The following is a 25,315-nucleotide window of genomic DNA, read 5'->3' as shown; positions in this document are numbered from 1 at the left end:
AAATGCATATGTGGGAAGATGGGTGTATGTAGATGTTGCATAGTCAAAGGGGTGGACCGTCTAAAACCACTTCATATGTATCCTAGGATTGAGCAAGTAAGTTCATATATTATGGAAAGTAGGAGCCAGATTTATAACGGTCGGGCAAAGGAGTTGTAAATAAGGAAAGAGGAAAGACTAGAGTGAATGAAGTGTTGGATTAACATTGGAGGTTATAAAACAAGGGCTCATGGTTTTTAATTTGTAGATGCATAGAGAAATGAACATAAATATATGCCCGTGTGTTTACACATTTATCTCCTAGCTCCATCTGCAGAGAGAGCCGAGAAGCAATGCTAGTAACAATGAACACAATAACTGTCCAGATCTTGCTTTCTGAACACTAGTCTCCAATAAAAGTTACTATGGTTCCTTGGAGTAATGGCTGATTCTAGGCAGAGAAAGTATAAAATGGGCAGGAAATGTCTTGTGATGATAGAAATAAAGAAGTATTAAAAAAGAAATGTAGACCATGATGGAAGTTGATATAAGGAAGGGAATGTATATGTATGTATGATGGGGTCACTTTGCTGTACAGCAGAAACTGGCACCACATTGTAAATCAACTACAATTTAAAAATTCAACAAAAAAGGAAATGTCACAAGAAACAAAAAAAGAATCCACAGTGTCACAAGGAAAATAGAAAGAATCCACAAACTGTACTGACACAAACAAATAAGTGGGAGAAGAGAAAAAGTAAAGTAGAATTCCAATGAATAAATATAGAAGAAACAACATCAAACATTTGTCAAACACCACAGTGGTTTCAGGCAAGATTCATCAATAAATGTTAAAATAGTGGATAAAAGGATCAAGACAAACAGGATATTTACATAATCTCAAAGTATCCCCCCCACAAAGTCTCTTATTAATCACAAAGGGAAAATAGTAACATTATTATAGAGAAAGATGGCAGGCATCACCTTAATTTAATGAGCAAAGTTTTCATCACTGTAATGCTCCAAGTCATCATCATATGTCTTTGTTTATGGTGCACTTCGTTTATGATGCACTCAGATGGATACAGCGTCATTGGGCAGCATTTATTCCAAAATGTGTGACCTGAATTTAAATTTTGAGCAAACACCAGGCAAACCCAAATTGAGGGCCATTCTACAAAATAACAGACCAGCACTCTTCAAAAATATAATGAAAGACAAAGAAAATGTATTCCAGATTATATGAAACTAAGATGACATAACCACCAAATACAAAGTGTGATCCTCTATTAGGTCTTGAACCAAAAAAAAAAAAAAAAAAAAAAAAGGACATTAGTGGAACAATTGGTGATATTTGAATAAGGTAAGTAGATTAGATGACAGTATCCTGTTAGAGAAAATTTCCTGATTTTGATCTTTGTGCAGAGGTTGTGTTAGATATCAACTTTCAGAGAATCTGAGTAAGGAATACACAGGAAGGAGTACCTGTTGTGGCTCAACGGAAACGAATCTGACTAGCATGCATGAGGACGCAGGTTCAATCCCTGGCCTCACTTAGTGGGTTAAGGATCTGGCGTTGCCCTGAGCTGTGGTATATGTCACAGACACAGCTCAGATGCTGCATTGCTGTTGCTGTGGCTATGGCATAGGCCAGCGGCTACTGCTCCAATTTGACCCCTTGCCTAGTAACCAACATATGCTGCAGGTGCCCCCCCCAAAAAGACTCACACAGAAAAGAATACACAGAAAGTCTTTGTACTGTTTGGAAGGTGCTTGCAAGTGAAATCATGCCAAGATGAAAAGTTTTAACATTTTTTTAAATTAAATTTTAAAATATGAAAAAAAATACTCATCCTTTAAAATGTTTTCATGGTTACTCCTTCTTTAAAAAGTTCCTGACTCCTTAATTATTGTAATTCCATACTTATGTTTACTTCTATATTGTAATAGTTTCTGTTATGACTCAGAAGTCCATAGACTGGCAGCCTGTAGGCTAACTGACCTTCAATCTCTTTTATGTTTGGCTGGCACAAAGGTTTCCCCATCCCCACAAATTGGATTTGTCACAGCTCCAAACTAGTCTTTGTTGTCTGCAATATCAAGCTAGCTTTACTCATTTATAATACCAAAGTTTTTTTTTTAGTAGATTAAACATTTCTACCCAAATCTTGAAATCTTGTGTAACAAATTAAGCAAAATATGTTTGCCTAGATAACTTGACTTTATTCTCTGTTTAAATAATCACATTTACTGATTCATTGGGCCTGAGTAAATGCTCACTTGACTTTTATTACATCATGAAAATAAGTGCCATTTCATTTTTGACTCAGAAATAGCCATTAGTCACCAAATTCCCAACACTGCTCTTTGATTTTAGATCAATCACAAAATGTATGAAAATGAGATTCAGAGAGATTCTGCACTTATTACTCATTTCTCAGAAACCTGAGGGGCTCTTGGTTTAGGGATTACATCATCTCTTCCAGAGTCTTCCTCCACCCCCTCCTCTAATCACCTGGGAAGCTTTTTTAAAAATTTTAATTTTTTTTTTTTGGTCTTTTTAGGGCCAAACCCCTGACATATGGAAGTTCCCAGGCTAGGGGTCAAATCAGAGCTGCAGCTGCTGGGCTATACCACAACTGACAGCAACACCGGATGCCCAACCCACTGTGAGGGACCAGGGATTGAACCCAAGTCCTCATGGATACTAGTCGGGTTTGTTACCACTGAGCCATGACAGGAACTCCCCAAAATAGGGAGATATTTATTTATTTATTTATTTATTTATTTATTTATTTTTCTTTTCTTTCTTTTTTTTTTGTCTTTCTTTCTTTTTAAATGATTTTTATTTTTTTCCATTATAGCTGGTTTACAGTGTTCTGTCAATCTTCTACTGTACAGCAAGGTGACCCAGTCACACATACATATATACATTCTTTTTTCTGCATTATCATGCTCCATCCCAAGTGACTAGATATAGTTCACAGTGCTATACAGCAGGATCTCATTGCTTATCCATTTCAAAGGCAATAGTTTGCATCAATTAACCCCAAATTCCCAGTCCATCCCACTCCTTCCCCCTTCCACCCTGGCAACCACAGGTCTGTTCTCCAAGTCCATAATTTTCTTTTCTGTGGAAAGTTTCATTTGTACCTTATATTAGATTCCAGATATAAGTGATATCATATGGTATTTGTCTTTCTCTTTCTGACTTACTTCACTTAGTATGAGAGTCTCTAGTGCCATCCATGTTGCTGCAAATGGCATTATTTTTTCTTTTTTATGGCTGAGTAGTATTCCATTGTATATATATATACCACATCTTAATCCATTCATCTGTCAATGGACATTTAGGTTGTTTCCATGTCTTGGCCATTGTGAATAGCACTGCAATGAATGTCCAGGTACATGTGTCTTTTTCAAGGAAAGTTTTGTCTGCATATATGCCCAAAAGTGGAATTGCTGGGTCATACGGTAGTTCTATATGTAGTTTTCTAAGGTACCTCCATACTGTTTTCCATAGTGGTTGTACCAGTTTACATTCCCTCCAACAGTGCAGGAAGGTTCCCTTTTCTCCACACCCTCTCCAGCATTTGTTATTTGTGGACTTACTAATGATGGCCATTCTGACTGGTGTGAGGTGGTACCTCATAGTAGGTTTGATTTGCATTTCTCTAATAATCAGGGATGTTGAACATTTTTTCATGTGCTTGTTGGCTATCTGTATATCTTTTTTGGAGAAATGTCTTTTCAGGTCTTTTGCCCATTTTTCCATTGGATTGTTGCCTTTTTTGCTGTTGAGTTGTATAAGTTGTTTGTATATTTTAGAGATTAAACCCTTGTCAGTTGCATCATTTGCAACTATTTTCTCCCGTTCTGTAAGTTGTCTTTTTTTTTTTTAAATGGTTTCCTTTGTTGTGCAAAATCTTGTCAGTTTGATTAGGTATCATTGGTTTATTTTGGCTTTTATTTCTGTTGCTTTGGGAGACTGACCTAAAAAAACATTTGTAGGGTTTATGTCAGAGGTGTTTTGCCTATGTTCTCTTCTAGGATTTTGATGGTGTCTCCCCAAAATAGGAAGATTTTTAAATATTGATGCCTAGATACTACTCTCAGAGATTTGAATTAAATTCCTCAGCAGTAGAGCTAAAGCATACATGTATTTTACTTTTAGGTTTCCCAGATGATTCTAATGTGCACCAGGATTGAAGGAGAATCACTGATCTTCCCTGGTGATATTTGAGGGGATGAAGCACCCATTGTCTTGGGCACAGGGTATACCAGGAACTTGACAAAGTTTACCCCTTCCAGTATCCCTTGATATGTAGGGTGGGTCACTGAGAAGAAATTATAGATTAAAAATTCCTGGGGAGCATATTAAGCATGCAGAGTCCAGGGTCACATCTTCATAGATTCTGATTCAGTATTTCTACTGCACACTATGCTAATTACCTGCTAACCACTTCATAGAAGGAAGACCTGCAGCTCACTGTCATTCAAAGCTTTAGTTCTGAACCACTTGTCCTGATTCATTCATTCTTCCCACCATTTTGCCTCTTCTTAATCCACAAACATCCACATTTATTGCTCATCTTCTTTTCCATCTTCCACTTTCCCATTGGGCTTAACTTCTGGCATTTTCTTCTTCCTGGCTCCTCATTCAGTGTAGTATGATTTTCCTTATGAACCTGTTTTATTTAGCTTGTTTTAGGAAACTGCCCACACACCAGTTCCATTCTTCCCAGAAATTTCTCCCATTCGCATTCTCCTCCTCCATCTTCCATATGTTGGGGTTATCCCAGTTTGAGCCTCCCTGTATTAGTTAATTGAAAAGCCACTTTAAAACTGCATGGCCGGGAGTTCCTGTCGTGGCGCAGTGGTTAACAAATCCGACTAGGAACCATGAGGTTGCGGGTTCGGTCCCTGCCCTTGCTCAGTGGGTTAACGATCCGGCGTTGCCGTGAGCTGTGGTGTAGGTCGCAGGCACGGCTCTGATCCCACATTGCTGTGGCTCTGGCGTAAGCCGGTGGCTACAGCTCCGATTAGACCCCTAGCCTGGGAACCTGCATATGCTGCGGGAGCGGCCCAAGAAATAGCAACAATAACAACAACAACAACAAAAAAGACAAAAGACAATAAAACTGCATGGCCTGGAGTTCCTATTGTGGCTCAGCGGTGATGAACCCAAGTAGTATCCATGAGGATGGGGGTTTGATCCCTGGCCCCGCTCAGTGGGTTAAGGATCCGGCATTGCCAGGAGCTGCAGTGTTGGTCACAGACCTGGCTTGGACCCCATGTTTCTGCAGCTGTGGCATAGGCTGGCAGCTGTGGCTCCAATTAATTAGATCCCTAGCCTTGGAACTTCCATATGCCGAATGTGTGGCCCTGAAAAGAGAAGAAAAAAGAACTGTATGGCTCAACCCAGCAAATATGATTCTGTGGGATAACTAGATGTTTCCTCTAGTCTGGACCAGCTGGGCTGGACGTGGGGACTCACATCTTTGGGATCTCAGCTGTGATGACGGAGACAGCTGGAGGCCTCTCTCCAAGTGATTCCTCATCCTTCAGCTGGTCAGCCTGGGCATCTTCAAATGGTGATGGAAGGGCGTTTGGAAGCTGCAAGAGAGCACAAGCCTCAATAAGCAAGGGTTTATTCACATCTCTGTTTGCACTACCTTTGCCTATGTCCCATTGACCAAAGTTAAGTCACTTGGCCAAGCCACAAATCGGTGTGGGAAGGGGCCACCTGCCCGCACGAATCAGTGCGGTGCCCAGTACTGCAAAAGTAGACTACAGCCTTTGCTCAAATTCTAACTATTTATGTACGTTTCATGTGCAAAATGTACTCACTTCCTCCGAGACCCCCTACGAAGCTCATTTAACTGTAGCCTTAGGCTCAGGGTCTAGAAACTTATGATTTCTATCAAGTTCAAATGAGGATGAGTCAATTTCTTGGCTCTGCCTTTTTTAGGTCTAGAAACCTGTAAGTGAAAGAGACAAAATTATATGCTGTGCACACACAAAACAAACATGAAAGACAGGGCCAGGACAATTGCAGTGAATACTTCCATTCAAAAAGGGAATTAAAGGAAAACACAGAGTGACACTGACTCCAGAATTCTGGAATCTCGCCAGGTACACGCTGCCAAGTTCCCTGTTCTGACAGCAGCAGGACCCAGTTTTGTTCCCAGTCCATTGTTCTCCTTTGCTCTTGGCGCCTCTGTCCAGCTCTTGGCATTGCCTTCTGAGACAACTTTCTTTTCCATAGAAGTAACCTGTGTTATCTCCTTTCGAGCCTATTTCTTACTCAAAAAGGGGGGGGGGCAGGGGGTGTCCAAAGGCCATTTTGCCGTTTGTGAAATCTCAGACTCTTTTATTCCAAGCTGGCTATGGTTTTTTTGTTTGTTTGTTTGTTTGTTTTTAATGAAGAGTTTATCTTATTAAGGCAGTTTTCAGTTCACTGCAAAATTGAGGGAGAGGGTCAGAGAGTTCCCATCTATCCCCTGCCCCCACACATGCATAGCCCCCCATTATCATCTCCCACCAGAGTGGTGCATTTGTTACTATCAATGAACCTACACTGTCACATCGTAATCACCCAAAGTCCATAGTTTACATAGGGTTTACTCAGGGTGTTTGGGCTCTACAGTTTTAGACAAATTAATAATGATACATATCCTTCATTCCAACATCATACAGAGTATTTTCCCTGCTCTAAAAATCCTCTGTGCTCTGCCTGTTCATCCCTGCCAAACCCTAGCAACCACTCTCTTTGCTGTCTTCGTAGTTTTGCCTTTTCTAGAATTGTTGTGATTTTTTTTGCTGTTGTTGTTGTTTTTAATGCAAATCTCATTAAAATGTCCTAGGTGTTCTCTTATTGTCACTCATGTCTACTACATGCTCCAAACCACATCTGTAATTCTTTTTGAGACTCATGTCTCTCGCCTTTGGACATGTTTGGCTGCCATGGAATAATACCCTTAAGATTCTTCAAAGCTCTTTTGTCTACCTAAGAGGTTCCCCTGGAAACCCCCTTGTAAAACCCAAAACCCCAGATTCAAGACGAAGTAAGTTTCAAAAGAAGAAGGAGAAGAAGGAGAAGAAGAGGAGGAGGAGGAAAAGGAGAAGTAGGAGGAAGGAGAAGAAGAAGAGGAGGAAGGAATCATTTCTGTAAGAACAGGAAGGTAGCAACATAGAGAGAGGGCGGGAATTTGCAAGGCCCAGACCTTGGACACTGAGTTCTTCCTGGATGTTGTATGGATGGGTTGAACCCGATTAAAAGCACAGGACTGGGCAAGCAGCCATAATTGGACAGCTGCCGTCCCAAGATATATTCCGTTTCCTGAGGTATTTTTTTTTAATTCAACATTATTTACCTATACATTTACAAGTCATTTTATGGTGTTGGTCATGTATTGTTTTAAATGGTTCTCATCAAATTAATGTCATCATCTACCCCCCCCCCCCCCCGCCCCAGTCCCTTATTTAGGCAGTTTGGATTTTCTGCTATTAAAATAACTCTGCTGTCATCATCTCAATACATTTTTACTTTTGAGCTTGTTGATTAATATATTTTCCAATCTTTTAAGAACTGGGTCACTGGTTAATCGCATAGAAACATACTTGAGGCAAGAGAGCCAAGTGCCCAGGGTTTTCTAGAAGAGTTGTAGCAATTTATAACACTGTCATCAGCCTACCTAGTTCCCTGAAGATTTATCATCATTGAGTTCCATCATTATTCTTTTTTTTTTAAATGTAACAAAAATGTAACAGACAAAATGGCATCTCATGGTTTTCATATCTGTTTCTTTAATGTCTAAGTAGAGCAATGATTTTTTCCTTTTGTTAAATTGCCCAGAGTCATTTTTCTTGTGTGGAGTCTGTGCCACTTGCAGAGTATAAGTATAAAATTAACGTTAGGTTCAGCTGCAAATGACCAAAACAAGAAAATCCAAAGGCCAAAAAAGTCTAACTGTGGCTTTTTTCTTTCTCACATAAAAAGAAGTCTGGGGACAGTCCAGTGCTGCCAGGCGCTCCAAGTTGTCAGGGACCCGGGCTCCGTAAATGTTCCTGCTCTTTTATCCTCAGCAACAGCTTCTGCGCTCCAGTTGGCAGGCAGGAGATGAGGGGGTGGGGGTGGGATAAGCCTTTTCCCTTTAAGGACATTTTCCAGAAGGTGCAGGCCACTTCTGTTTATATCCCCTTGGCCAGCACTAAGTTTTATTTCTAGAAAAAAAGGGAGGACATAGAGCACTTTGACGAGCAGTCTCTGCCCCACAAAGCCAAGTTCCAGCTCCCATTAGGGATGAGAAAGAAGTGGCAGTGGGAGGAAAGGATGGTGCAATTCAATGGGGAGTGAGCAGAAGAGCGCCAAGGCTCAGGCTGGCAGAGACGGATGTGTGCTGGTGGGAAAACCTCGCCTGTGGAAATCAGGTTCTGTCGGATCCTGCACTCCTGCTGGTGCTTAACCCCTGGCCTGCTCTAAGAGACCTTCTGTCTCCTCCCCAGATCTTCAATATTTTCCAAGAACCCAGCTCAGACCTCAGCTCCTTCTGCAGCCTTCCCTTACCAGCCCAAGCACTTACTGCTTATTTGAACCTAGAGCCTGAGGTAGGTCTTGTCAAGCTCTCATTCCCGTATGTGTAGGTGACCCAGAGAGATTACGAATCTATGGAAAGCGGCAGAATACATTACATCGAGGACATCACCCTTTCATATTCTCCTGCGTCAATTCAGGAATCCCTGCCTACACCCAAATACCCTGTTTTGGAAAATCCAATGCTACAAAAATCCAGTGAATGTGATTTGCTTAAGAAGACATCGAGTTATATTACACCAGCAGCTTTTAGGTTCTTATCTCGTCAATAAACAGACAGTATGGAGCCGGGATAAGAACATTTGGGACTTAGTAATATCTTTTTGTTTTGTCATTTTGTTTTGCTTTCCTTAGATCTGCTTTATAGATAACTCAGAAGTATCAAAGAAAATACTCCTCAAAATTGTACATGTGGCTTGAAACTGTATATCAGGGGTACATTAAGTATATGACAAATTGGAGGATGTTGCCTGATAATTAGGATGTTAATAATCTGTCTCATAAAAAAAAAAGGAATATTTGCCCATTTATTCACAAACAGGTCATATGTATTGAGTGCCTGCTACCTACCAGTCACAATGCTGGGTCTGATACTCTGGAAGATTCAAGATGAATCACATGAGGGAGTTCTCACTGTGGCTCAGCAGGTTAAGAATGTGACTAGTATCCATGAGGTTGCAGGTTCAATCCCTGGCCTTGCTCAGTGGGTTAAGGATCTGATGTTGCTGCAAGCTGCAGGCTTGGATCTGGTGTTGCCGTGGCTGTGGCGTAGGCTGGCAGTTGCAGCTCCGATTTGACCCCTCACCTGGGAACCTCCAAGTGCCACAGATAGAGCTGTAAAAAGAAAAACACAAAAAGAATCAGACCAGGATGTGGCTGTCAAGAAGTTTTAGCTTTGTAGATGAGAAACACACAGAGAAAGGTCAGTATGTAACACTTTAACTGTCCCTTTAGCTGTTGGAGAGTGGAAGAAACCCAGTTAGCAGAAAGAGAACCTTGCTATGTGTTAACTGAGCACAAACAGGCAACATAAGAGTGGCTCAAAACAGCCCTTGACTTAAAGTGAACAGGAAGGGAGGTAGAGATGAAAGTCAAAGTCAAGAGGACAGTGTGAATCCAGGTAGGCTGGCAGACATCGTCAGGGTCTGGCATTTGCATGGGCAAGTGCAAGGCTGAAATTTGGGCCTTTGCAACTGCGTCTATTGTTTGGCGATACCTGCCACATTGATGATTATGGATCTTGCCTCTTACCCCAGCTACACCCCAGGTATAGGAAGGGGTATAAAGAAAAGCAGGTGTGAAAGGCAGGAGAGAGCCAGATGATCGAGGGCCCCAAATGCCAGGCTGGGAAGCTGAGAGGCAGTGGGGAGCCATGGCCAAGTATGGTCCTGGAATCAGGTAAAAGAAACACTCAAGTTCACATTTTCTCTTTATCAGATATTTACTGTGTGAATTTGGCCAACTACACACTTCTTACACGTAATGAGGATAATGATACTGACATCACAGTCCATACTCAATCTCTCATTGCCCCACAAAAGTCGTTAAACATTTTGTGCAGCGTAATATGCTGTCATATGACTAATGGCCTTACTAAGCAGGCTATAAACTACAACTTAGTAAAATTGTAAATGAATTAATTCTTTTATAGCTGCAAAATTATAAAACAGATCACTCATCCAGATCTAATGGCTCCACTTCCAGAAACTTCTTGACACTTCTTGAGTTGTCTGGCTGAGGCTTGAAGGAGGAGGAACCCCCAGATGTCTGAGTTAAAGACACAGCAGGGGATCCAGGTGCTTGGCGGTGGTCCTCTTCTCTGTTTGCCAGTTAGGGAGGCCCCTCCACCTAAAACTACCTCCCTGGGAGGGAGCTGGGGTGTGGGAGAGGAGGAAGCAGTGCAGGAGGCTTTTGGGAGAGAAGGTGAGAGGATGCCAAGGAAAACTTGTTTTACTGAGTGACACCCCCCTTCCTATGACACACCCTCCAGAAGCTGGGCTCTGGATAGCCTTTTTTTTTGGCTTTTTAGGACCACACCCGCGGCATATGGAGGTTCCCAGGCTAGGGGTCAAATCGGAGCTACAGCTTCCCGCCTAGCCTATACCAAAGCCACAGCAACGCAGGATCCAAGCCGAGTCTGCAACCTACACCACAGCTCACCGCAACATCGGATCTGTAACCCACCGAGTCAGGCCAGGGATCGAAACTGCAGCCTCATGGTTCCTAGTCGGATTCATTTCTGCTGCACCAGGACGGGAACTCCTGAAGAGCCTTTTGAGCTGGGGGCGCACGGGAAACTCTGCCCAGCAAGCAGGTTCAGGAGGCACTTCTGGTTGGCAAGTCTGGCATTGGCAGCATAGAGTGTCTAGAAACCCTGAGTTGCTGAAGGGGCCCTGGGAGTGGGAAAGAATGCAGACAGAAGGCAGGAGGTGAGAAGACGGGAGCGTCCACACCTACTTCACCAACCAGAGCAAGTCCTTCAGCAATGATCTACCTTTTTACAATTGATGTATCTGTCTCGGCTCTTCAGCACACGCGCCTTACTATGTGACACTCAGAAAGCAAGTCCCTGGGAATGAGAACCGTACCTGGAAGACTGAGAGTGGGGAGAGAGGAAGAAGACAAGGAAATGAGCAGCTGGAACTTGGAGGAAGTTGGCTCTGGCTGGCCTGTGGAAATGGGGGCTTGAGAACTTTGGCTTGAAGGAAGTAGACGTTGGGCTAGATGCAGTCTGGGGGTGAATGATGGACAGGGATGTTCCAGAACAACCCACCACTAGGGGCACTCAAAGTCCCATCAAAGTGTATACAAACATGGGAAATTTGAAGAGAATCAATTTCCAGAATCCTGTGTCCCTGTGTGTTATTTTCCAAAACTGATCCCCCGGAGGACAGATCCTGGATGGCCTGGTAGTTCTTATTCCCTACCTCACCATTGACAATGGCCCTGGGGCACTTTGCCAAAGGAAGCTCCACCTGTCCTGCAGGCAGTGTCTTACTACAGTGCACTGCTCCACAGAGGAAAATCCCCCCCCCCCCGGGGGGGGGGGCAAATGAAGAGTTAACTTAGAACATGGGTGTCTGCGTCTCAAGTACATATTTTGCATTGATTTCAAATAGGAGGTGAAAGATTATGATTATAGTTTCAAATTAAAGTAAGTTAAAGGGGTAATTTCTTAAATATTTGCTCAAACTCATGGGGGAACAATTTCCTTTAGCTTTTGCCAAAATATTGTGTATCATAAATCTGTATTTGGTTTTTTAATTTGGGTACAATTTTTCTGTTTGCTTCAACTTTTTTTCACCTTTACTGACCCATTAGCGTCTGTTCTTTTTTTTCCTGTAATTTCCGCAAAATATTGTCTTATTCTAGCAGTGAGCAATATTTATAATACATAAATTGACCTTTAAAAAGGCTAGTTTCAGAGTTCCTGTCGTGGCTCAGTGGTTAACGAATCCGACTAGGAACCATGAGGTTTCCGGTTCGATCCCTGGCCTTGCTCAGTGGGCTAACGATCCGGCGTTGCCGTGAGCTGTGGTGTAGGCCGCAGACATGGCTCAGATCCCGCGTTGCTGTGGCTCTGGCATAGGCCAACGGCTATAGCTCTGATTCGACCCCTAGCCTGGGAACCTCCATATGCCGCGGGAGCAGCCCTAGAAAAGACAAAAAGCCAAAAAAAAAAAGGCTAGTTTCCTTTTTATGTTTAATGATTATTTTAAAATTTTATATTGTAATTATTTTATTTCACGCAATTGTATACCAATATAAATTATAATGAAAAATCCATCTAGAAGATTGGTTAACAAGTGCAGTCTTATAGTGACAGGAAATTTTAACTTTTTCAATTTTTTTTTCTTTGGCTGTTCCTGCAACATGTAAAAGTTCCCAGGCCAGGGACTGAAACCACAGCACAATAGTGACCCAAGTCACTGCAGTGACAACACTGGATCCTTAACCTGCTCTGCCACAAGGGAACTCCAACTTTTTCAATTTTGAAGTAATAATAATCATTGTAAGTATTAAATCTAGAAAAATTTAATATGTAAAACTTGAACTTATGTGAATATTTTGTTGCCGAGAATTATGATATGGTGATCAATCAAAGATTTTCAAGTTTAAAAGTATGTTGTACTAAAATAAAATTCTGTGGGTAACGTAGATGGAAATATGAGTGCAAGGAGGAATAAAAAATAATGGAAAGTGTCTGGCTGTTAAAAAAAGAGCTTGTTCATGTATTTTTCGAATAGATGAAGGTAAGGTATTTTATACATTTAATTGAGTGATTTCATATTTTTAAAAGCCAATGTGCCATAAGTTATATATTTCTCAATTATTTAAACTTGCAATAAAATTTTTATATGTTAAAATTAGAAATGTGTGAGGATATATAGTTTTTCCAAGAGTGTTAAGGGTTCCCAGAACAATCTATGCCATAGGTCTCTGCCCTAAGAGGTGGGACGTGAATACGGAAAGGGGGTGGCAGGGAAAGTGCCAGCCCCGGCTGCCATTTTGCTGCGAGGTGGGTTTGTGCCCCATGTCATTTCTGAGCTGCCTCTGCTTTGCTGTCAGGATGTCTTGTCTGGCTTTCCGAGAGGACGTGAAGCAAACCGACCTGAGTCAGAACACCGCTGTCTCCAGAGAGCTCAGACGTGAACAGGCATGACGATGGAGTCCACCGGTGGATGCTGCCCGTGAGTTTGCCTTGCAGCCCATCCTGTAGCCCTCACAGTCCTACAAGAGCATGGCAGTGCGATGTGCTAGTGGGGGAGCGAATTAAACTCCCTGGAATGCTAACGTCTTAGTAGAGCTGCTGGTTAAGTGAAAAGAATGGTGTTAAAAATGCGTGATGGAGAGTTCCCGTTGTGGCGCCGAGGAAATGAATCTGACTGGTCAATGACGATGCAGGTTTGATCCCTGGCCTCAATCAACGGGCTAAGGATCTGGCGTTTCCGGAAACTGTGGTGTAGGTCACAGGTGTGGCTCGGATCCCTGTTGCTGTGGCTGTGCTATAGGCTGAAGGCTGCAGCTCCAATTAGACCCCTAGACTGGGAACCTCCATATGCCGCTGGTATGGCCCTAAAAAAGCATTAAAAAAAAAAAAAAAAAAAAAAGCGAGATGGAAAGGGTAGGAGAACGCAGATTATCCTATCAGCCTTCATGCCAAGAGCCCTGGGTGACTCTGACTGGAGGATTTACGCTTCTCCAAGCTCAGGCAGAGATGGTCCCTCAGCAGCCCTGTCAGTGGTGATGGCTCACCCCCTCCTGGCCTCATTACCCTCTGCTGGTGTGTTTCATCCTCCTCTCCTGTGGTTCCCTGGAGTCTCACCATCTGCTTAGGACGTTTGCCAGCAAGTGCTGTTTGGACAGAAGGTGCACTGGGTTCTCTGGGTCCAGGGAAGTCAGTTTCCCATCATCTCCAGAAGTGCCTTTCTAGGGGGTGCCCACTTCTCACAAGGACAGACTGTGTCTGGGAATGGTGGCCCCAGGGCTGGCCTGGCAGGAACAGGGCAGCTGGGAGGGATGATCTGAGGCCAGCGGAGACACCCTCTTGGCAGCAACAGATAAGACACTCGGAAACAAAGGGGGTCCTCAGGTAACCACAGCTGTGTGGTCCCCACAGCTCTGACGACCAAAGACAAAGCAGGTGGTATGAAGTGGCATCTCCAGTTTGAAGTTAAAATAGTAATCTTCCCAGTATGCCCTTTCCTTAATAAACCCCAAAGTCACTTTTATGATGGGAGGGTCTCACTGCCCAGTGACCTGTAGATCAGTGGTCCTTAGGGTGGACTGTGACATCCATGAGGTCAAACCTATCCCCATAATGATATTAAGATTATTTAAGGAATTCCCGTTGTGGCTCACCAGGTTAAGAACCCAACGTAGTGTCTGTGAAGGGTTTGATCCATGGCCTCAGTCAGTGCCACGAGGTATGGCATAGCAGGCATTGCTGTGGCTGTAGTGCAGGCCGGCAGCTGCAGCTCTGATTCCACCCCTAGCCTGGGAACTTCCATAAGCCACATGTGCAGCCCTAAAAAAAAAAAAAAGAAAAGAAAAAAGAAAAAAAAATGTTTAAATGTTCATTCTCTCATAAGTATGTAGGAGAGGAAAACATTCTCCTCGACCCTTTTAGGGTCCCTGACTGGGTCTGAAAAGCTGACCAAGAATGATTAATAGGAGAAAGGCATGTACATTTTCTTAAATGTTTGCATGTACACGAGAGCCTTCCCGAGAGGATGAAGACCTGAAGAAGTGCCCACAGAAGGAAGCTTTTATACCTTTAAGACAAAGAAACAATAAATCTGGGGAGGATTGACAAGGCAAAGAAGTCTGGGCTAAACATAGGAATGGTAAAGAAATAACTCGAAAGATAAGCGATAGTTTAATAAGGTTTATTTGCAGATTCCTCCAGTGTCATCACTGGACTGTTAAGAGTTTACCTCCAGTAAAAGAAGAGATTATTTCCTGTCTTTAGGCAGATAAGGGAGAGCTTTTTTTTTTTTTATTTTTTTACTGCCTCTTTTTTTAAATTTTATTTTTATAACGATTTTTTCTATTATAGTCGTTTTACAGTATTCTATCAGTTTTCTATTGCACAGCAAAGTGACCCAGTCACACACACACACACACACACACACACACACACACACACACACACACATATACATTCTTTTTCTCACATTATCCTCCATCAGGCTCCATCATAAGTGACTAGATATAGTTCCCAGTGCTATGTAGCAGGATCTCATTGCTTATCCATTCCTAAGGCAATAGTTTGCATCTATTAACCCCAATTCCCAGTCCATCCCACTCCCTTGGTGACCACAAGTCTGTTTTCCAAGTCCACAAGTTTCTTTTCTGTGGAAAGATTTATTTTTACTGCTTCTTAATTGCCTTCAGCTCAAAATAAATTTTATGTCAAAGAGGCAGATTTTGAGCAACACACTCTGGTTTCCTTCAGGTGTATCATGGAATTTTCCAGAGGCTCTGTGACATACAACAACATCTTTGCTTTGATGACAAATAGCGTGTGTGCTTTTGTGTTCTCACGGTGTAAAGGTTTCCCAGTTTTAGTTTCTACTGGAGTCAATATCAACAGCTGTAACCCAATAGGTATCGCAAAAGCCTTGGAGTTTCCGGTATTTTACAGAATGCTAAAAAGTCCTGAGACTGAATGAATTTAAGAATTGCCCTCTTAGATTATCTATCTCAGCACTTGTTTTGTAGTTTGGAGAACAAGTTTCCCAAAGAGAGGAGATCATCTGCTTAAGATGACACTGAACTTGAGGCAGAGCTGGGAAGGGACTTCTGTACACACCACGGGGCCCAGGTCACTATGTTGCTATTGGCCACAGCAGTGAGCCTCACATAAACTTACCTCCCTCCAAGGATGTGGGGCATCCTTTTGCCTCCTGTCTCCCTCCCCACCACCTTGGGAGGAGAGGGTCTCAACAAAACCACACTAGAGGAGTCTCTGATGCTAACAAAATCGGCAACGTAGGGTTCATCTGTGCTCCCTTCTGGAGGATGTCAGGTTTCTCTGCACACATCCAGGAGTAAGTCAGTCTGGAACAGAGCAGGGAGATTGGAGCAGGGAGCAGGGTGAACTGGTCTGCAGCAGAACCCGTCTAGACTGAAAGGTGACCGGATGGAAACAGCCAAGGTCTATTTTGTCTCATACCTTGGATTCCAACCCTGTGATCCTAATCTGTGGTGACTAAGGTTATCTTCTTTCTGTCAATGTGCTGTTCTCCAGGCCCTTTCAGACACCATAGGGCACAGCAGTGAGAGCCTTAGAATTATCTAGTGCATCTGCCATCACTCAACGGTGTTTGTTGACTGCCTGCCACGTGGCTCACACAGGTGGGTTCTGGGGGTATAGCAGGGACCAGCCAGATACGGGCCCTTCTCTCGTGGAGACCACCCTCTAGCAGGATGGTCCAGGTTCTCCTTTTCAGATGCCAGAGGCTCAGAGAGGTGAAGTGACTTGTCAAAATCACACAGCTAGGGGAGGAATGAATTTTCTGAGAATCTTCTGTGTGCCTGGACCCCTGGGAGATACAGTGGATAGAGGGGATTTCACCTGTGCCACAAATGAGCTTGTTGGAGAGTTGAGACACATGCCCAAGACAGTATTATAAGGATTTCGAGGGCAAAAACTATGTAGGCTACTTTGTTCATAAAGTAACTGTCCAATTACTTTAATTACTTGAGGGCAGTTTATGTGAAGAAAAATCATTCGGGGGTTAGTTTCTTGTCTGTTATTTCTTTAAGGTTTAATTTATCAAAGTACACATTTAAAACTCGAGTTCTCTCAAATTCTGCTTATAAATAAATTCAATTTTTCAATCCACCAAATTTGAAAAATGTGTTGTAAAACTTACACATTCAGTTGAACTGCTTTGAACATTTTCAGCTGCATGTACAAATTTAATACATCTGATTTCCTTTTTAGTAAGTAATTCAGTTGCCTGACCTCACACAACATCCTGAGTACCCAAATAAGCTCACAAAGAATTGTCAAGTCACAATCTTATAAATGTGGTGAAGGTTAAGTTTTCTTGAGTGTTTCAATGCATAGAGAACAGTGAAATTTCTACTTAAAATCAAAAGTCTAAATTATTACACAGTCAACATTTTAAATTGAAATTCCAACACTGACCTATTTATAACCCAAATAAGCCAACTTATCCTCAGTGTTCATATTTCTAAGGTACCTAAATTGTACACGTTCCTGACACAACATATTAATACTGTTGCTTGATACTCTTTAATATTCTTATACCAATTTTAACTTTTTCTGAAACAAGCTAGGGAATAATTTAGATCACCCTGCCATATTCTAGGAGTTACCTTGTTAAGGAGTTTTGAGGATTGCTTTCTCAGCTCACACATTTATCAGCCACTTTGTTCCAGATACTGGCCAAACCCTTATCTGCTGCCCTGACATCAAGAATACTCAAAGTGGTGTCCCTAGGCATGGATGTTACATTCAAGTTAAACAGTAACTCTTTCGACTTCCACTAAAACTTGTCACTTGATTGGATTTTTCTCTTTTGGGGGAGGAGATCTTCAGACATCTTAAAAGTATTTGTGTCAATACCCTGGAATTGAGAGACTCTTGTACTGTTTGATCTCGTCTATTTTTAGAACCTCACAAGTCTTAGGAATATTAAGACATTGACGGGTGTTCTGCTGAGGGCAGCGAGTCATTTCCACACATGCCATATGAACAGTCCCTCTTCTACTTTAAAATCACATTTTAGGCTGAGGCCCTGGCCTTCAAGGCATTTAGAATTGTGCATTCTTTTCTCTAGTTCTATCATGAGCTTCTTAAAGGGTTACGTTTTGTCAAATATACCTCTTGAAATCCTTCCCCACACCTAGCACAGGATACTCAATGCATGTTTTAGGAGATTAACAAATGTTTGAGGACTAAGAAACTGTGACGAAATGGTAGAATTAGGTGAAAAACTGATGTCAAGCTGATTGAGTGGAGAGATAAAGGTTTGTCCTTGAAGATGTTTGAAAGCAAAGAGGGTATAAATGGATGGGAAGTTAAGGTGTAAGGAAGAATACTACTGATGGATGGAATGAGTGAGTTTAGAGAAAAGTAATAATACCCAAATTTATTGAGTGCTTACTATGTGCCAGGCTCTGTCTTAAATGTTCTTCTGTGTCTCAACTAACTCATTTGGTGCTCAATACCCCTGTGCGGTGGATATCATTATTACCACCATTTTCAAGGAGAGGACACTGAGGCACAGGGAGGTTAAGTCATTTATTGTTATACTGCATGCGTGGTAATTTAAGATAGCTCAGCATAGGAGTTCCTGTCATGGCTCAGTGCTTAACAAATCTGACTAGCATCCATGAGGACGCAGGTTTGATCCCTGGCCTCGCTCAGGGGGTTAGGGGTCTGGCGTTGCCATGAGCTGTGGTGTACGTCACAGAGGCATCTTAGATCCCACATTTCTGTGACTGTGGTGGAGGCTGGCAGATACAGCTCTCATTCGACCCCTAGCCTGGGAACCTCCATATGCCATGGGTGCAGCCTTAAAAAGACACACACACACACACACACACACACTCACGTACATACACACACAGATATCTCAACATAAACTTCAGTATGATATTCGCATGTATAACTTAACCTTAGGCTTGGTGTAGGTAGGTAGCAACTGAAATCTCCTAGCCAGGAATTCTTGCCCCCTCTTCCTAGTTTTGCAGGCTGGTCGTGCTATAGAATATTGTTCTGTCTAACTAGAAGTGATTCTTTTTTCTTATTGATGTATAGTCACTTTACAATGTTGTGTTGTTAGTTTCTGGTATACAGCAAAGTGATTCAGCTATGTATATATTAGGTATATATTATATACATATATATTCTTTTCCATTATGGTTTACTATAAGTTGTTGAATATAGTTCCCTGTGCTATAGTGGGAGCTTATTGTTTATCTGTTTTATGTATAGTAGTGTATATATGTTAATCCCAAACTCCTAATTTATCCTTCTCCCATTTCCTTTCCCTTTTGATAACCATAAGTTTATTTTCTATATCTGAGTCTGTTTCTGTTTTGTAAGCTCATTTATATCATATTTTAGATTACACATATAAAAGATATATGGTGTTTGTCTGTCTCTGACTTACTTCACTTAGTATGGTAATCTCTAGGTCCATCCATATTGCTACAAATGGCATTATTTCATTCTTTTTTATGGCTGAGTAATATTCCATTGTATATATGTACCATATCTTCTTTATCTGTTCCTATGTTGATGACATTTAGGTTGCTTCCATGTCTTGGCTGCTGTAAATAGTGCCGCAGTGAACATTGCAGTCCATGTATCTGTATGAATTATAGTATTGTTCATATATATGCCCAGGAGTGGGATTTCTGGATCATATGGCAACTTTATTTTTAGTTTTTTAAGGGACCTCCATAATGTACTCCGTAGTGGTTGTACCAACCAAAATGCCAATGTGCATTCTTACCAGCAGAGTAGGTGGGTTCCCCTTTCGATGCCCTGAAACTCTTTTCTGCAAGGTACCTGTTGGCGTGCTTGAGTATGGGGCAGGGCCAAATCAAGCGTACAAAAACAGAACTGGGATGTTGGTTTTGAGCCTGCTTGCCAATAGATATTTGCACTTTTTGCAGAGTTTGATCTCAGATTCACCACCACAGTGACATGTGCCTGTTAGTGAGCTTGCTGGGGACTGCTCTACCTTTGATCACCAGGGGTTACTGTTACCTGCCAGAAACCCTGGCAATTGCCGAACTACCCCATTGCTGGGGGAAGCCTGCAGCTGCCCCCAGTTGCCTAGCTGGTAAGGACAGCCCCAGCGATCACCCCAGGCCTGTGGTTCCCTAATCCACCTGGAGAGAGCCACACAGCCGCTCTGTAAGAGGAGACTGAACATATGTGCATTGGCTAATAGCAGAGGGGCAGGGTTTCTAGGCAAAGCACGCAGCAAGAGGCTATAATGTTTAAGAGGAAAGATTCCTTGGAGTCAGGAAGGGAGGAGACAGTGGTGTAAAGACAGTGGTGCCTCTTTGAGTAAGTTTAGAGACAGAGGGAGGTATGCAGATTCTTCCTGGCAGATTGTATGTCCTTGGTAAGCTAGGAATCAAAGACTTGGGTTGAAAGGGAAGGGGCTGGGATCCCTGGCGAGGGACAATAAAGGCCCTTTTGTTTCTCCCACTTCTGTTCTTACATGAAGCAGGGCTGTCCAGGACCAGGAGGGAAGCCTGGGGAGGCTGAGTGTGGTCCTAATGTTGAGCCAGGGTGTCTGTGCCACCCCGGTGCCATCCAGCAGGAGACCTGGAATACATGCCTGTCCTAATGATCAGTGAGCAGAGGAACAAAGCGCAGCAGGAAGGACCAAGCAGCCAGAGCGCCCACTGAGCAGGACTCAGCCAGTCTGGAGAGGTGGGCAGTGATGGGGCGCTTTGCTGTCCCTTCCCAAAGTGCGTGGGAGTGTTCAGGATGCTCGTGGTGAATTTTAAGTTTCCCTGAGGACAGTCGGTTCTGGAGAGGTGACATGACCCTGCCTGTTGTGCCTCTGTAAAAGCTGATGAATAATTCAAGGCAACGGTAGGGCTCAGAGCAGGGACATCCTGGTGAGTTGCCAGGAGACACTTCTCAAAGGCAGAGCCCTTCTCTGTCTTCTCTCCTCCTTGGCATCCTTGGCCCTGACCCCATGAGCTCCCATGGAGCCATGCTCCTTTCAGCCCAGGGGATGGAGTGTCTTCCTCGCAGAGGCCCTGGAGGAGCCTCCAAATACAGCGGAGACAAGCAGAGGCGACGAGGCCAGCTGACTCCCTCTCAGGCGTCTGCATTGTGCCGTGGGAAGCAGGGGCGCTGCCAAGGGGCAGGGGCGAGGCAGGGAATCCCATGTGCCTGCTGGGCCTCACCCCTGCCTGCCGGTGGAGACAGACAGTCTCTTTCTTTATGACTAAACTGCTTTGTAAGCGGCCCCTCTCCCTGGACGCACCTTTGACCTAGGCTTGTTGCTCCTCATTCAGAGGAATGAGCTGTCTGTCAAGAGACCCTCAAATGCAGCAGATGCCCACGTCTCGCTGGAAGGAAATTTGTCCACCAGCAAATCCGACACCTGGGTCAGAGAAGATCGTGATCAAATTGTCTGGGCTTTGCCTCCCAATTCAGCTGCACGGGGATGCTTGGTGTGTCCTCTAACACAAAGAAAACACCCTTCAATGCACAAAACAACAGTCTGCTTCGGTAGGAAGAGCAGCTGTGCAAAGGTCCTGGCATCAAACCCAGTTACTCAACAGGAGGGCTGACTCCTGCTCTCCCAAGCCCTGTGGGCCTGCCTCACTGCGGGAAAGACTGTCTCAGGCCACCACACATGAAGTCAGAGAAAAGCGGTCTGCCAAGTATAATTGCACTTCATTTGGAGAATAAAGTTTTCGTATAGTTTTCAATATACAGGATTTACAGCACCTCAGCTTTTAAAAAAAAAGTATATTATCGCAACTCAGGCATAAACTCGTTTGAGAAATCCTGGCAGCCACGCCAAGATTTTGCATCGGACAAGGGAGTGGATGTTGCTCTCAACAAACCCATCATTCATTTTCAGCTATATTCCCCCCAATGCAGAGGGAGGCATTCACTCTGTGGGTGCAAATCCTACTAACGAGTCAAGCCCCAGAGACTTTGGGTCAGTCACTGCCAGGAGACAACACCGCCTGATAACTTTTGGTTACCTCGGGAACACTAAGCATCGTATTTCATTAAAATAGATATCCTCACTCTTCGGCCAAGTGGTGCTCTGTTTTATTTTCTCACATATATCTGAGACCCAGCGATAGGCTGAATGATGTGAGGGAAATCTTAGAGAAAGAGAGAGGATTGGCAAGCGTGTGCAGGGGGTATGTTGGGTAAAGAAGTTACTGTTTATAAAGACAGAACATTAAGAATCTACTCATTAATCAACAAGCCAAGATTGAGCATCCACAGAACTGCTGGGATTTAGATAAATCGAGACAATAACAATGATAATAGAGCACTTTCTGTGACTTCGACTCTATTCCAAGCTGCTGTGGCCTGAGTGTTTGTGACCCTCCCAGCTTCATATACTGACACTTAACTCCCAAGGTGATGGTGCTGGGAGGTGGGGTTATTAGGAGATGATTAGATCATGAGGGCAGAGCCCTCACAAATGGAATTAGTGCCCTTGGAAAAGAGACTCCAGGAGCTCTCTCCTCCCTTTCTCTGTGTGAGGACACAGTGGCCAGTGGGGAAGCTAACTCTCCAGAAACGGAATCTGCCAGTATTATCATCTTGGGCTCTCGAGCCTCCAGAACTGTGAGAGATTCATTTCAGTTATTTATAAGCCATCCAGTTTACGATATTTTTGTCACAGCAGCCTGAACAGACTAAGACGGAAGCCTTCATGTTTTGGGAAATGTGTCATCTGGTGAGGAAAAACCGCATAGACCCAATTAACATTAAAGCACAGGAGAGTGTAACTGATAGTCTAAGAAAAAATAATTTGAGGAAAAATCGCATAGACCCAATTAACATTAAAACACAGGAGTGTGTAACTGATAGTCTAAGAAAAAATAATAAAGATCTGTGTGAAATTACACAGGAGGGAGGCATAAACTTTTTTTTTTTTTTTTTTTTTTTGGCTTAGAATCACAGCCATTTATTTAACTCATGCTTTGGCCGTTGGCGGTTAAGACTGGGCAGTTCTGTTTTCCTTTAAGCATCTGTGTTAGCTCCTACCCAGCTGGGTAGCTCTGCCTCTGGGGCTTGGCTGCATGCTGGTTGGAGAGGTGAGGTCAAAAGACTCTCATCCTCCAGCCCGCTGGTGTGAGCAGATGTTCCAAGTTAATGCACAGGAGTGTGCAAGGCCTCTTGAGGCTTAGGCTCAGAGCGGTCACTTCGGCTGCATCATACTGGCCGAAGCATCACAGCCTCAGCCAGATTCAAGAGCAGGAGAAATAGACTCCTTATTTATTTATTTATTTGTTCGTTTGTTTATTATTTTCAATTTTAAGAATTTCAGCTTTATTAAGGTATAGTTGACATATAAAATTATAAGATAATTACAGTACACATTGTAGTGGGTTCTTTTTTTCTTTTCAGGACCACACCTACAGCATGTGGAAAGTCCCAGGCCAGGAGTCAAATTGGAGCTGAAGTTGTGGTCTACACCACAGCTTGTGGCAACACTGGATCCTTAACCCACTGAGTGAGGCCAGGGGGGGCAGGTTGAACCCACATCCTTATGGACACTGTGTTGGGTTCTTAACCTACTGAGCCACAATGGGAACTCCTGTAGTGATTTTTTTTTTAATTGAAGTATAGTTGATTTACAATGTTGTGTTAATTTCTGCTGTACATCAGAGTGATTCAGTTATACATATATACATGTATATACATAGTTATACATATGTATACACTCTTTGCCATAGGATTTTGAATAGTTCCCTGTGCTCTACAGTAGGATCTTGCTGTTTATCCATTCTATATATAATAGCTTATATCTGCTAACCCCAGCCTCCCACCTCATCCCTCCCCTGACCTCTAACCCCTTGGCAACCACAAGCCTGTTCTCTTTGTCTGTGAGTCTGTTTCTTTTTGTAGATTGGTTCATTTGTGTCATATTTTAGATTCCACATATAGGCAATATCATATAATTTTTTTTTCTGACTTCATTTAGTATGATAATCTCTAGTTGCATCCATGTTGCTGCAAATGGCATTGTTTCATGCTTTTTATGGCTGAGTAGTATTCCATTGTATATACATACCACATCTTCTTAATCCATTCATCTGTCAATGGACATTTAGGTTGTTTCCATGTCTTGGCTATTGTGAATAGTGCTGCCATGAACATAGTGGTGTATGTATCTTTTTTTTTTTTCTCTTTTAGGGCTGCACTTGCAGCATATGGAAGTTCCCAGGCTAGGTGTCAAATTGGAGCTAAAACTGCCAGCCTACGCCACAGCCAACAGCAACATGGGATCTGTGCTGTGTCTATGACCTACACCACAGCTCATGGCAATGCCAGATCCTTAACCCACTGAGAAAGGCTAGGGATCAAACCTGCATCCTCATGGAGCCTAGTCAGGTTCGTTAACCACTGAGTCATGAAGGGAACTCCCCCTATCTTTTTGAATTGTAGTTTTTTTCCAAATATATGCCCAGGAGTGAGATTGCTGGATCATTTGGTAATTCTATTTTTAGTTTTCTGAGGAACCTCCATACTATTTTCCATAGTGATTGCACCAGCTTACATTCCCACCAACAGTGTAGAAGGGTTCCCTTTGGGAAACAAATTCTGAAGCTGGAGGGTAGTGGTAGAAAAGTCTTCCTGGAGAACACACATGTTGGAAGCCCCTGGCACACGCAACCTCCACTCAGATATATAAATATATTTGTTGAATCAAAGACTAGAGTGATGAGCATTTTCTTCCATTATGCCAATGGATAAGTCTGGTCCAGAGCCCACATGGTCCCTCCCCTGACGCTGCTGCAGCTGTGCCATGAGGACTCAACATAGGACAATCAACCTTTGAAATTCTGCATTTTCCATACACCCCAGACAAAGAGCTTCCTCCTTACTTTACCTAATATTCTCTGTAGTTAATGAGTCCACTGGGCTGGAGTCACTCCCAACCTTCCACTGATCTTGATGACTCTACCTTCAACATATCCCCGGAATATGACTACTTCTCACCACCTTCCCTGCTACTGCCCAGTCCATTGCTCACTTCCCTCTCTTGGTCCCCAACAAACACAGCAACAAGAAGGATCTCTTAAAGAATATAAATCATAGCCTGTCACAACCTATGCTCTTCCCATTCCCCACATTCTCTAGGGCCTTCCATGCTCTGGCCCCTGCATCCTTTATGAGGAGAGCACACACACTTCCATTAATTCCTTGCCAGGGAATTTCTTTCTCACACGTGGTGAGACATGCACTTTCATCGTCTTCCCACTTTTGTTCAACTCTTGCCTATTACACTGAAACATGTTCTATCTTCTTCTTTATTGGTACCATTTGCGAGCCAAAAGACAAGCTGTATTAAGCCTAATAAATCTAAGAACAGTTATAGAGAGAGTGAAGTTAGATCGATCTGAGAACCAGGGTTGGCATCTTCTGGTTTGTCAGAACTTCATGTCTGCAGAGTCCCGTAAGCATTCCCATAGATGCTTCCTTTGCCTCCTTCTCCTCAAGGCAGCCTGCTAGTCTTTGAGTTCTAG

General features: G+C 43.0%; 1 protein-coding gene across 3 annotated transcripts in view; it reads left to right on the top strand.

Moving 5' to 3' along the window:
- Positions 1 to 25,315, top strand: part of LIFR (LIF receptor subunit alpha) — a 367,688-nt gene that overhangs the window by 99,071 nt on the left and 243,302 nt on the right. For all 3 annotated transcript variants that reach the window (XM_085002125.1, XM_085002126.1, XM_085002124.1), the window contains exon 4: positions 13,145 to 13,266. The gene's annotated coding sequence lies outside the window, so the exon portion shown is untranslated. The remainder of the gene's footprint in view (positions 1 to 13,144; positions 13,267 to 25,315) is intronic.

Source organism: Sus scrofa, chromosome 16 (genome assembly GCF_054392235.1).
Source record: "Sus scrofa isolate SSC_HxYL_T2T_F1_AM1 chromosome 16, Sscrofa_HxYL_maternal_Yorkshire_Landrace_v2.0, whole genome shotgun sequence".
Taxonomy (NCBI): domain Eukaryota; kingdom Metazoa; phylum Chordata; class Mammalia; order Artiodactyla; family Suidae; genus Sus; species Sus scrofa.
Note: the sequence above shows the minus strand (reverse complement) of the source record. Positions and strands in the feature narration are given on the sequence as shown.